The following is a 12,033-nucleotide window of genomic DNA, read 5'->3' as shown; positions in this document are numbered from 1 at the left end:
GAAAGAATCGCACGACAGAAAGCAGAGTTGGCCAGCAAGCACATGTGGACAGAAATGAAAGAACTTCAACCCGAAGACCAGCTGATTATCAAAACTTGGAACGCGCTTCCTGTCACATACGACACACTGAAGCGTGTGAGTATTGCTGTATTGACCATGTTTGGATCTACGTATTCATGTGAGCAGTCATTTTCACATCTTAAAAACATCAAGTCCAACCTACGATCACGTTTAACGGATGAAAGCCTCAACGCCTGCATGAAGCTTAACCTCACCAAGGACCAACCAGACTACAAAGCCTTCAGCAAATCCATGCAGCACCAGAAGTCGCATTAATGGTGAGTATGATGACAATAATATTTAAAAGAATAAATTCAAAGGCTTATTATACTCACATTTAGTTGAATTCAGTCTTAAAATATATTATATGGCTCTCACTAAAATAAATTTCCAAATATTTTGCTTTCATGGCTCTGTGAGTCAAAAAGGTTCCCGACCCCTGCCATATACAGTAGTAATCGATCTACTAGAGTATGTCTACTGTGTAGACATACACAATCTAGTAGAGGTAACTACTGTATGTCTATGTATTAGATCATTCTGTGTTGAATATCCCCCCAAAAAAGAACCACCACAATATGAAAACACAGCATTCCCTGCAGACCGAGAGAACTTGTTCCTCCTCGTATGTCACTTCCTCATTCCTCTCCAGTCTCCGACCTCCCGGAGAGGCTTAACTTGTCAACAGCGCAACATTTGAAAAAGTGTAATTTCCAGGGGGCAATGAAGGCAAATACACATTTGACTGTTCTTTTTTAAGGGAAAAATTATAATCCAAGTTTCATGTTTGGAAAAAATAAAATTGTTCCTTTGGTGCAGAAAACTGTGTAAAACTACTTTTTTCCGTAAAAAAAATACTCAGGAATCTTTAGGAGAATAAATAAAATCTTATCAATTCTCACCCCGAGTAATCTACCTGTTAATTCTCATTGAAAAAAAAAAAAAAAAAAAAAAACTCGATAAGAGAATCGATAAAGAATTGAATCGTTAAACGAATCGAAAATGGAATCGAAATCAGAAAAATGGTATCAATTCCCATCCCTAATGTTCAGACACAAAAAGATGAAAGATGGACTGACCCTCCACCATTGATATGTTTACTCTGAAATGAGACTGATTGTTCCACCCCTTTTAATCAATCAGTGCTATAATCCACCGCTCTGTATCATTTGAAGATGAAAGTCTGACAGATGATCAGAGTTCTGAAGATCCAGTATTCGGCCTCACGTCTCATTAAAGAAACATCTAGAACAGGGTTCCAGTGTGTTCTGTTCAGTGGGAAACTGGTCCAAATGGCTCATTGAGTGTTGAAGGTTGTCGACCTTGAGGAACCACAGGAGTTGTCTCAAGACATAAAGGACAAGTTTGTCCTTCTCTTCTTAAAGTTGGAAAACATTTTCAATGGGCCCAACAAATGTATTGATGAACTAGTTGATGAGCTCCTGTTCATCTCCTCCAGGTCATCAGGTCCAGTTCTACGGGATGTGGTCCAGTTATACATTCACATAGGTTTACATACAAAGCAAAAGACAGGGGATGTAGCTCAGTGGTAGAGTGCATGCTTTGCATGTATGAGGTCCTGGGTTCAATCCCCAGCACTTCCAAGCTTTATGTCTGAAATCAACAGCACCAAGTAGATTAATTACACAGTAGATTGTCCTGGGGAGCTCAGACAGTAGAGAATCAGACTTTTAATCTGAAGGTCCAGGGTTCAAGTCCCTGTTCAGGCACTTTGTGGGAAGAAACTTGAAACTGACCAGGATTCCTATTGCAGCAACACATCATCAATTGAGTAACTATGTCAATGCAGAGCAGTTCTCTGGAGTCTCCATCCAGAGGAGTGTTGCTTTCCTGATCTACACCCAATTGTCAAATGACTGATATCCTGAGGAGCTGCTGTCCAGTAGAGAAATACTCTGGTGGAGCTGCTGTTTATCTTGATCAAGTATGAAAAGTCTCTGAGGTTACATAACCAGCAAACATAATGACTTTATTTCTATAGCACTTTTCTAAACTCAGTTACAAAGTACTTTTACATTAAAACCACAATAAAATTTGAACAATGAAATACAGAGCATACAAAGTTCTTGGTACCATTAGTAGACCCCTTCAGAGGAACGGTCTGGCTTATTTAACTCTGTGAGGTGACCTTGAGTGGTTTGAAAGGCGCCATAAATATGCATTATTTTGTTAATGCTGAAGGCAGTCACACATTAGTGATACAAAATCTTTAGTATTTTTATTACTATGACTTCTTTGCCATTCAAATAAAAAAAAAGTGCAGCTTGTTCATGAGATGACTGCTGTGCTGTTTGCTTTTTATATCTTTCACTGTTTCTGAACAAATCATAAAAAACTTTAAAAAATGTCCCAAACAAAGCAGATGGGAGAGGCACCTCATGGAGATCAGAGCAGATCAAAGCAGGAGAAAATCTTTGATCTTAGCATCTCCATGGCAACCGGTGATGATCTCCATCAATCTGATATGATCTCAGCACTGGAGCCATGAAGATGCGGAGATCAAAGGAGATCAGGTTTGTTCAACCTTCAGCATTCACACTTGCATTTTCTTCTAGAAATACAAACCTCTAGTAATTATTATTATCATAACAGGTCTCTGATATCTGGAGGAGTCAGACCATTCAAGGCTTTTAAAACAAGCATTAGCATTTTAAAAACTCTTCTAAAACTCCCTCTGCTTCATCTGATGATGTCATCACCAAGGTTGTGAAAAAGTGCAAAACAAGAACCTTCATTGTGATCAGGTGTGGTGCAACCCCGCGGGACGCTAGCGCTCCAGGACCAAACTTGGACACCCCTGTCCTAGACAAATGTGCTGACATGTTCAAAAAGCCAAAGGAATCAACTCATTGTCATAAATAAGGCAGGAGATGAAGACTCTGGATGGTCTCCAGTCCATCACAGGACAAACATCAGGACAAAAATTGCCTCCAACATCTTGAGGTAATTTATCATCATCACTTAAACTCACATTCTTGTTTTTGGACTGTGGAAGGAAACCAGAGTACCTGGAGGATGGATGGATCCATGTAAAGTTTCTTGTTCAGTGTTTTAAACCAAACCTCAGCAAGGAGCTAGTGGCGCAATGGACAACGTGTCTGACTATGGATCAGAAGATTCCAGGTTCAACTCCTGGCTAGCTCGATAATGTTCTAGTGAACTTCAACAACATTTCATTTATTTTTGTTGGAACTGTCACATTGTTCTACAAAGACCCCAAAAAGCCTTAAAAGTCATGGAATCTTTAAAAAGTTGAAAAGAAAAACTTTCTTCTATCATTTGTTCCCATGATTCACACCAATACTGAGTAAAGGAAACTTTTTCCTAGTGAACATAAGTCATGTCTGTATATTCCATCCATCCATCCATCCATCATCCATCCATCAATCCATCATCCATCCATCATGTGATCCAGTAAACATGTCCAAGCAGTAGTGTTGTGTTGTTGCTTCTCATTGTCAATAGAACCATGAGAAAGTATCAGAGTGACTGATACTCTTGTATGATCACTGGACCTTTTGAAAGCAGTCAGACTCTGATACTGTACCAGGAGCATCTGTGTCCTTCACAACCCGCCTACATTTTAACTGGACTTTCTGTGGTGGACCAAACAACACAGTTGGGTCTGGGTGAGCTTTGCTTTACCTGACCGTCCTGGTCCTCTCTGGAATGTACGACTTGGTAGAACCACGGCTAAACTAAGCTTTGAAAAGTCATGAACGTTATCAATGAATGCTCTTTAATCTGAGCTTCCTCCATTAAAATCCCTAATCAGGTTTGATGTAAAACCAAGCAGTTCTTCATTCCAGCTTAAAATTGAGAGAAAACTGGTTTTCCTGAAGCAAAACTTCTCAGTGAGAAAATATGATGCAATACAGCCAGCAGTCTGCTCAGATGTTTCCTGATTGTTTTCAAATCCAGAGCAGAGCTTTTCAGCATTTTCAGGAAGGAACAATGGACTACAATTTGTTGAGTTTCAAAACAGCGAGCAAGAAGAGTCTCCACTTCTGCACCTTGGTGGTCAGGATCAGTGTCTGCTTCGTCTCACTCAGAAGTGAGAATCATATGGAGACACAACACTGTGTTGGCAGGCCTGGGTAGCTCAGACGGTAGAGCTGACTCTTAATCTGAGGGTCCAGGGTTCAAATCCCTGTTCAGGCTGTTTGTGGGAACAAACTTAAAACTGAGCAGGATGACTATTGCAGCAACACATCATCAGTAGGATAAAACTAATCTGTCTCTTGATGGTCTACATCAGGGTGTCCAAACTGGGTCGTAGAGACGCTGAGATCAAAGGAAATCAGCTTTGTAGAGTTGTAACATGCTCGTACTCATCCTTGCATTTTTCTAGAAATTTGTCTTCAATCACCTTTTCTCTATCTACACCCTCTCCTGAACCTTTACCTGTTTATTTATTTCATATTTTCCAAATATCATGATTTTGGTTTTACCTAGATTTAATGAATTAGAGTTCATCTCTCTGAATGTATCTAGTATGTCGTTGAAGAGTTTTTCTAGGATTTGGGAGAATTGTGAGTCTGTAGTTTGTGAAGTGTGTCTGTTGATAATAACAGTATCCTTACTGGAAGCCTGTTGAATGATACTATGTAGAACCTTCTATGTACTGCTGACATCGTCTATATTGTTTTCTGGTACTTTCTTAAAATAATTCTTCCTACATTTTCTCATCATATGAGTGAACTTATTTTTACAATTCTTGTATTTATTTTCCATCTCCTTCGTTCTACATTTATTGGATTCTCGATGTCATGTACTCTTCTTCTTGGAAGCATTTTTTAAGCCCTTTGTCATCCATTAAACATCTTTATATTTCACTTTCTCTTGCATTGTTTGATTGTATACTCATAGTTACAGGACGTATTTTCCTTTATAAATGAGTTCCCAGTCATCTGATTGTACCTCAATAACTAGTTTTTCCAGGGATTCCTCTCTTCTGACTCATTTGTACTGATATCTATCTGTTGTCTGTTTTAATGTTTCTGTGGTTTTTATTGTAAATAGTAAAAAAAACAAAAACAAACAGACATGAAATCACTGATATCATTGACTAATACACCCTTATACGTTTTCTTAATTTGACTTATATTTGCTGATTGTTTCATCTGAATGTTTAATCTGCTCCACCTCTTTAAGCTCCATCAATAACCAATGTAATTCACTCCTTGGATTTGGTCACCACAGTCACACGGTCAAAGGGCAAGTCAGCCTCGCTGCTGCCCCCTGCTGGCTGAGCCCCGTCACTATCTGTCAGATCCTGTTACAGAGTGCTCTCAAGCTGGGTCCTGGAGGGCCGGCGTCCTGCAGGGTTCAGCTCTCTCTCCCAGTTGTAGCACACCATTAGAGCTCTAGAAAGACAAACGAAAGACACACATTGAAACCCATAATGAATATACACAATAGTTTTTCTTAACTGAACATCAATGCTGTTATATCCATACTCCCAAATATCTACAGTGGCAGTTTGTACAATTAATTAAACAGTGGCAGCTGCTGATAAAGTCCTTAGGTTGACTCCTCATTATTATTCAGTTTCAGACCATGTTAACTTCATTTCAATACTTCATATTAGTCTTGAGTCTGCTTTTAAATTCCGTAGCTCTTATTTCTCAAACTTATAGAGCAGAGGTCTCCAATCCTGGTCCTGAGGACCTCTGCCCTGCATGTTCTAGTTCCTCCCTGCTTCAGCATACCTGAATCTAATGATGATGTCATCACCAAGGTTGTGAAAAAGCCCAATAACGAGCCTTTCATTGAAATCAGGTGTGTTGAAACTGGGAGGAGCTAAACCTGCAGGACAGGGACCCTGGAGGACCAGGGACCCTGGAGGACCTGGGACCCTGGAGGACCTGGGACCCTGGAGGACCTGGGACCCTGGAGGACCTGGGACCCTGGAGGACCTGGGACCCTGGAGGACCAGGGTTGGAGACCTCTGATCTAGACAATGGAAACATCAATAGTGATTCTGTGGAAGCCCTCCAAAGTTTAATTCTTACCTTTCAATGAATTATGTCAGAAAAAAAGGCGACATTACAAATGATGAACATAAACATTAATATCAACAAGAGTTTTTCCCCTCAAGAAAAAACAGGTGAGAGTTGATAGAAAAATAGGAATGTTGATAAAAACCACCCAACGTTTGAGGTTCAGCATTTCACATTCAAATGAATAAAAAATGACTCGATTAGAGGTCTGGAATAAAAATGCATCTTTTATTAAAACTTATTCAAATATTGTCAAATAATACAAATACTTGGAAAAAACTTCTCCTCTCTCCCCCTCTCCTGCGCACACAAAGCCGCTCCTCCACCCAACAAAACAAGCTCCTGGTATGACTCCAGGAGCACACCTGGAAGGAGGGAGGGAGGGAGAGAGGGAGGGAAGGAGGGAAGGAGAGAGAGGGAGGGAAGGAGAGAGAGAGAGGGGGGGAGGGAGGGAAGGAGGGAGGGATAGGGAGGGAGAGAGGGAGGGAGAGAGGGAGGGAGGGAGGGAGAGAGGGAGGGAAGGAGAGAGAGAGGGAGAGGGAGGGAGGGAGGGATAGGGAGAGGGAGAGGGAGGGAGGGATAGGGAGAGAGGGGGAGGGAGGGAGGGAGAGAGGGAGAGAGAGAGGGATAGGGAGAGAGGGGGAAGGAGAGAGAGAGAGAGAGGGAGGGAGGGAAGGAGGGAGAGAGGGAAGGGGAGAGGGGGTTAGGACACATATCTGGGAATGAAAGCCGTTGGAAGTCTGCACCAAGACCTCACTTCCGAATGGAGCCCGAAATCGTCTCTGTAAATGGAGCATCACTGACGGCCACTTACCTGCTAAAAGTAGGAGGCCCGGCCCGGCCCAGAGTGGGGATATGGAGTCAGTCCGGCTGAGATCCGGCTGGGATGGAACCCGTAGCAACCAGGTTTGGAGACGGAGGCGTTGCTAACTGAGCCGGCTGTCAGGAGCACCTGGTGCAGAGCGGCAGAGGCCACACGCTGCTGGTCAGATGGCAGGACATTCTGCTACAGGGCTCTGATATTACTGGCCTGCTGCTTTGAGAAGGTTGGACCAGTTTCAGCCCGGAGCCCCACCAAGTACTCTGCCAGGCTGTCCACTCGGTCCATCCCCGGGAGATTCTGCTCGTCCACAGCCTGCTAATAGAACAGTAAAAAAAATAAATAAAGAAATAAAAACAACATTAGCACAAGCAAAAACCTAAGATTGAAGTAGAATAGAAGATGTTAGTGAGACCGACCTCTTGCTCAGGTGCTGCTGGACACATAGCTGGTGGCCCAGGAGGAGGATCAGCTGAAGCAGTGGAGACAGAGGTTGTGATGGTGGCGGGGAGAGGCGCAACAGAGGTGGTGCTGGAGGTGGAATGTGACCCACCACAGGGCTGTTACACAAGACAAGATGAGCATTAGAAATCTACCACTGGAATGAAATAATAACAATGCCACTCTATGTTACTCATGGATTAACAAGAGTGCCCCCACCTGTCTGTCATATTGTGTCTGGCTCCTGGCAGGTGGAGCAGTGGGAGCAGCAAGTGGGGCAGTGGGAGCAGCAGAAGGAGCAGTGGGTGGAAAAGTGGGTGGAGCAGTGGGAGCAGCAGGTGAAGCAGAGGGAGTAGTGGGTGGAGCAGAGCGAGTAGTGGGTGGAGCAGTGGCAGCAGAAGTGGGAGCAGCAGGTGAAGCAGAGGGAGTAGTGGGTGGAGCAGTGGGAGCAGTAGTGGGAGCAGCAGATGGAGCAGAAGGTAGAGCTGTAGCAGTAGCGACAGCAGTGGTGGCAGTGGGAGGGAGAGGAGGAGCAGAGGCTGGGCTGCTCCAATCCACAGTCTGAAAAATATTACAAGACAAATAAAGTTCCCTCTTCAAAAGAATCCTTCCTAGAATGAAGTTTAGAATCTTACCAAGGTTTTTCAGACCAGAACATTCTACTTAGAGAAAGTGGAGTGGCCAGCAGAGGAGCTGGATCTTTAGATCTGCAGTCTAACTCTCTCCCAGCTGAGCTATTTCGACTTATTATAAGTGACTTTTCATGAAGATATGGAAATGTAATATCAGAACCCCTGTACTAACTACTGGATCACCACAGGATCGGCTTGGTTTCCATTGTGCTAACTCATACTTCCTCAACTACCTGTGAAGACTCTCCATCCACCTGGTTCTGGGTCTTAAGACACCCAATGAGTGTCAGTGATACAGTCGACATGGTCCAGCAGTCGTGTTATTGCTGCTTCTTGTTAATGGAAGATCAAACAGATATAGAACTGTGACAGTAGAATTCCAGTAGAAAGCAATCGGACACTGATACGTCACCAGAACAACAAAAACAACTTCATGACAATTTGAGAGTCAAAGACTTTTTCTACTGTTTCTTCTTCAGTATTATAAATATAAACAGATACAAACATGTGAAAACTTACCTTACCAGTATTTTAAACCAAACTTCAGTAGGGAGCTACTGGTGAAATGGAGAACATGTCTGTCTACGGATCAGAAGGTTCGAGGTTCAACTCCTGGTTAGCTTTAAATCCTTCAGCTAACTTCATAGACAACATTTCTCTTGTTGTTGTTGGAACCTTCACATTCTTCTACAATAATGTATGCAAAAGGTTCCAGATCTCTGTAAAGGACAGTAGACCCATCCAAGATGGCTCCTGTGTTCCGTCCTGTTCTGGATGTGATTCCCTCAAACCCAAGTGAGGTGTAAAATATCTAAAAGCTGGATTTGTAAATTTGTTGTTGCTGAGAGAGAAGCTGATGAAGGTACAGCTCCTCCTATGATCTTTTAATGGTCATTTTTTTTTAAATAATATTCAGGTATATCTATGTGTGTGTGTGTGTGTGTGTGTGTGTGTGTGTGTGTGTGTGTGTGTGTGTGTGTGTGTGTGTGTGTGTGTGTGTGTGCGTGAAAGAGAGAAGGGAACGATTGTGTGTGTGATTGAGTGGGGAATGAATGTAATGACCACAAATGTCCACCAGAGGGAGGTAGACGTCAGTGACCTCCATTGCACATCCTGTTAAGATTTTATTACGTTTAAATAAATAAAAAACTGAGCCAGCTTCACTGGTGTTTCTTTATAATTTAAGGAAACCAAATTCCTTCTCAATTATGTCTTTTTGGGTTAACCAAATGAAAAATAATAGAATTACTGCAACGCAAATAATTAGTTGAAACAGTCATGCAGTGAAAACAGCAGATTTGAACCTTCAAGCAGATTGACTCATGTGGCAGGATGTGGAGGACACAATGTCAAATTCAACATCAAATCCATAAAGGAGCTAAAACCAGGATCACATGTTGAGACAATAGAGAAGTGTGTATAAATGTATGAACTGTCCACCTTTTGACATTATTGAACACACCTGACACTTTATCAAGGAAGTGAGTTTGTCAGTGTTTGGTTGAAAGGTTGGACTCATTGGACCACGTGGCCAAATGGATAAGGTGTCTGACTTCAGATCAGAAGGTTGAGGGTTCAAGTCCCTTCGTGGTTAAAATTATCCATCATGTAGGTTGTGAAGTACCATTAGACAGTCTCATCATGGTTTCACCACCTTTACTAGACTTCATCTGGAAAAGCTGCTTCTGCTAACATCACATATGAAATTACTCAACAGTCATTGTGTCAAAAACTTGATCTTCTGATAGCATCTTAAGTTTACATGGACTGACTTTCAGTGGACGCTCCGTCCTCATTGTCCTTTTTCATCGTCTGCTGTCCCTCCCTTTACCTCCTGGCCTGCTGCTCATTGGTTGGTTGGTTGCTGCTTGGCTTTGGTGAGTGTGTCTGTTGCCAATGGGAAATAAAACCACAACATAAAAGAAACACTAGACCAAACATTTGTAGGAGGGGGTCATGGTAATCCTAAGGGCACATCCGGGAATGCCAGGACCTCTGGCACCCAAGTGCAAATAGTGAATAGTGAAATAGGATTTTTTTTTTATTGAAGTGGATTGATGTTCACTTTAATTTGAAAACAACAAATTGCTCAATCCACACTCTCTCTGTTCTGCCTTCTGTCTCTGTTTCCATTATTAATCCTACTAATTGATCAGTTGTGTCTTTATTTTTATTTTTGAAATGAAAGCTGTTGATCCAGTCTGTTTTTAGCAGCGACCAAATTCAGTTCAGATCCACATCAGAATCCTAATGTGATTTGTTAACAAGTGAAAGAACCAATAGGTTGTAAGGGCCCATGACTCCACCCCTCTGAAATGTGACACTTCATGCAAGTAGTTAAAACACGTACATACAGTACATTCATAACACATAATACATACATACATACATACATACATACATACATACATACATACATACATACATACATACATACATACATACATCCGAGTCGATGTCTGCCTTCGTTTTCTGTTGAACAGCGTGCATTTTTTGTGAATCAGTTATATTTCTGTTGTGAGATTTTTCTGATTCTTGAAGTTTTGGGTTTGTTCCTTTCAATGTTGGAACCATGTCATCATCTGAGGCCTCAGAAGACAATGGGACATAATCACTGTCCTCATCATGACTGCTTTCTGAAGAATTATCTGCTGATATGCAATCCTCCTGAAATAATACCAAAATATGATGTTTGTCAGATGTTCAATTCAATTCCACTTTATTAATATAACTCAGGGGTGTCCAAACTGCGTCCTGGAGGGCCGGCGTCCTGCAGGTTTAACTCTCTCCCAGTTGTAACACACCTGATTGCAATGAAGGGTTCCTTATTGGGCTTTTTCACAACCTTGGTGATGACATCATCATTAGATTCAGGTAAGCTGAAGCAGGGAGGAACTAAAACATGCAGGATACCGGCTCTCCAGGACCGGAGCTGGACACCCCTGATATAACTAGTTAAGTAGGATGATTCAGTCACATTTGTGGTCTTTGTTGTTGCATTTTGAGTTTTTACTGTTGTATTGTGGCTTTTCCTGTTGTATTGTGATGTTGGCCCTTCTGGGACACCGTGAATTTATTAAATAAACTCTATGTCCATTATTTTGCTATGATCCACGTCAAAATGAGAAATGAGACTTAAAAACAATACATACCACTTCATCCACTTCTTGCTCCTTTTCCTTGTTCTTCATCTTCTCTGAAGACAAATTGGGAACATTTCACATATTAACAAAAAACAATGTTTCAAATAAAACAAAAATAAACATCAATTTAACTGGTGGTGTTATCCTGAAACACATTCAGAAATAAGTAACCACACTCTTAAATCATTGAAGACAAAAACATACACTTTTGAAAACTGATATAAAAGTACTGAACCCTATAGTTTGTTTACTTACTGGGTTATATCTTAGTAATACTTTTAGTACTGATAAGAACTATCAAATGCTTAATACTAATCAGAACGTTAACTCTCTAAATGCTACTAAATCAGCCTTTTAAATCTTTAAAAGCCTTTAAATTTGAATCAGTCTTTTAAAATGAAGAATCAAATGGAGCTGCAATTGTTGCTTGCTCTTGAAATGATCACCAAAACGTCTGCGAGCTCAACAGTTGTGTAGTTTTATGCTGAAAATGTAGTGAGTTTGGTAACCCAGTAATTCCCACGCTCAGTGAATGCAACAGCAGCAATACTGTGGCGCAGACAGAGCAGGTGTTTAATTGATGGCTCCCCTCCCCCACCTCAGACAGCCCGACCTGGAGCTGAACTGAACTCACCGTCTGACATGAATCCTCCATGAAACCATCCAACTCAACCTTCATCACAGCCATTTTTACCCACAGTACTACGAGGTTGACTACACATAAATATATTTATATATTGTGTATTTTTAAATAAATTGATACATTTTTGTTAGTTAGTTAGTTAGTTACTTAGTTACTAGTTAGTTACTTAGTTAGTTAAAAAATGTAAGTTCATAACATCTGGAGTACAAGGCCTAATACTCTTTAAATGTAGCATGTAGCATCTCTGGAGTTGGAGGTCTGAATCTAATTT

This window comes from Lipophrys pholis (assembly GCF_963383615.2).
Source record: "Lipophrys pholis genome assembly, chromosome: 18".
In the NCBI taxonomy this organism is placed as follows: Eukaryota; Metazoa; Chordata; class Actinopteri; order Blenniiformes; family Blenniidae; genus Lipophrys; species Lipophrys pholis.
Note: the sequence above shows the minus strand (reverse complement) of the source record.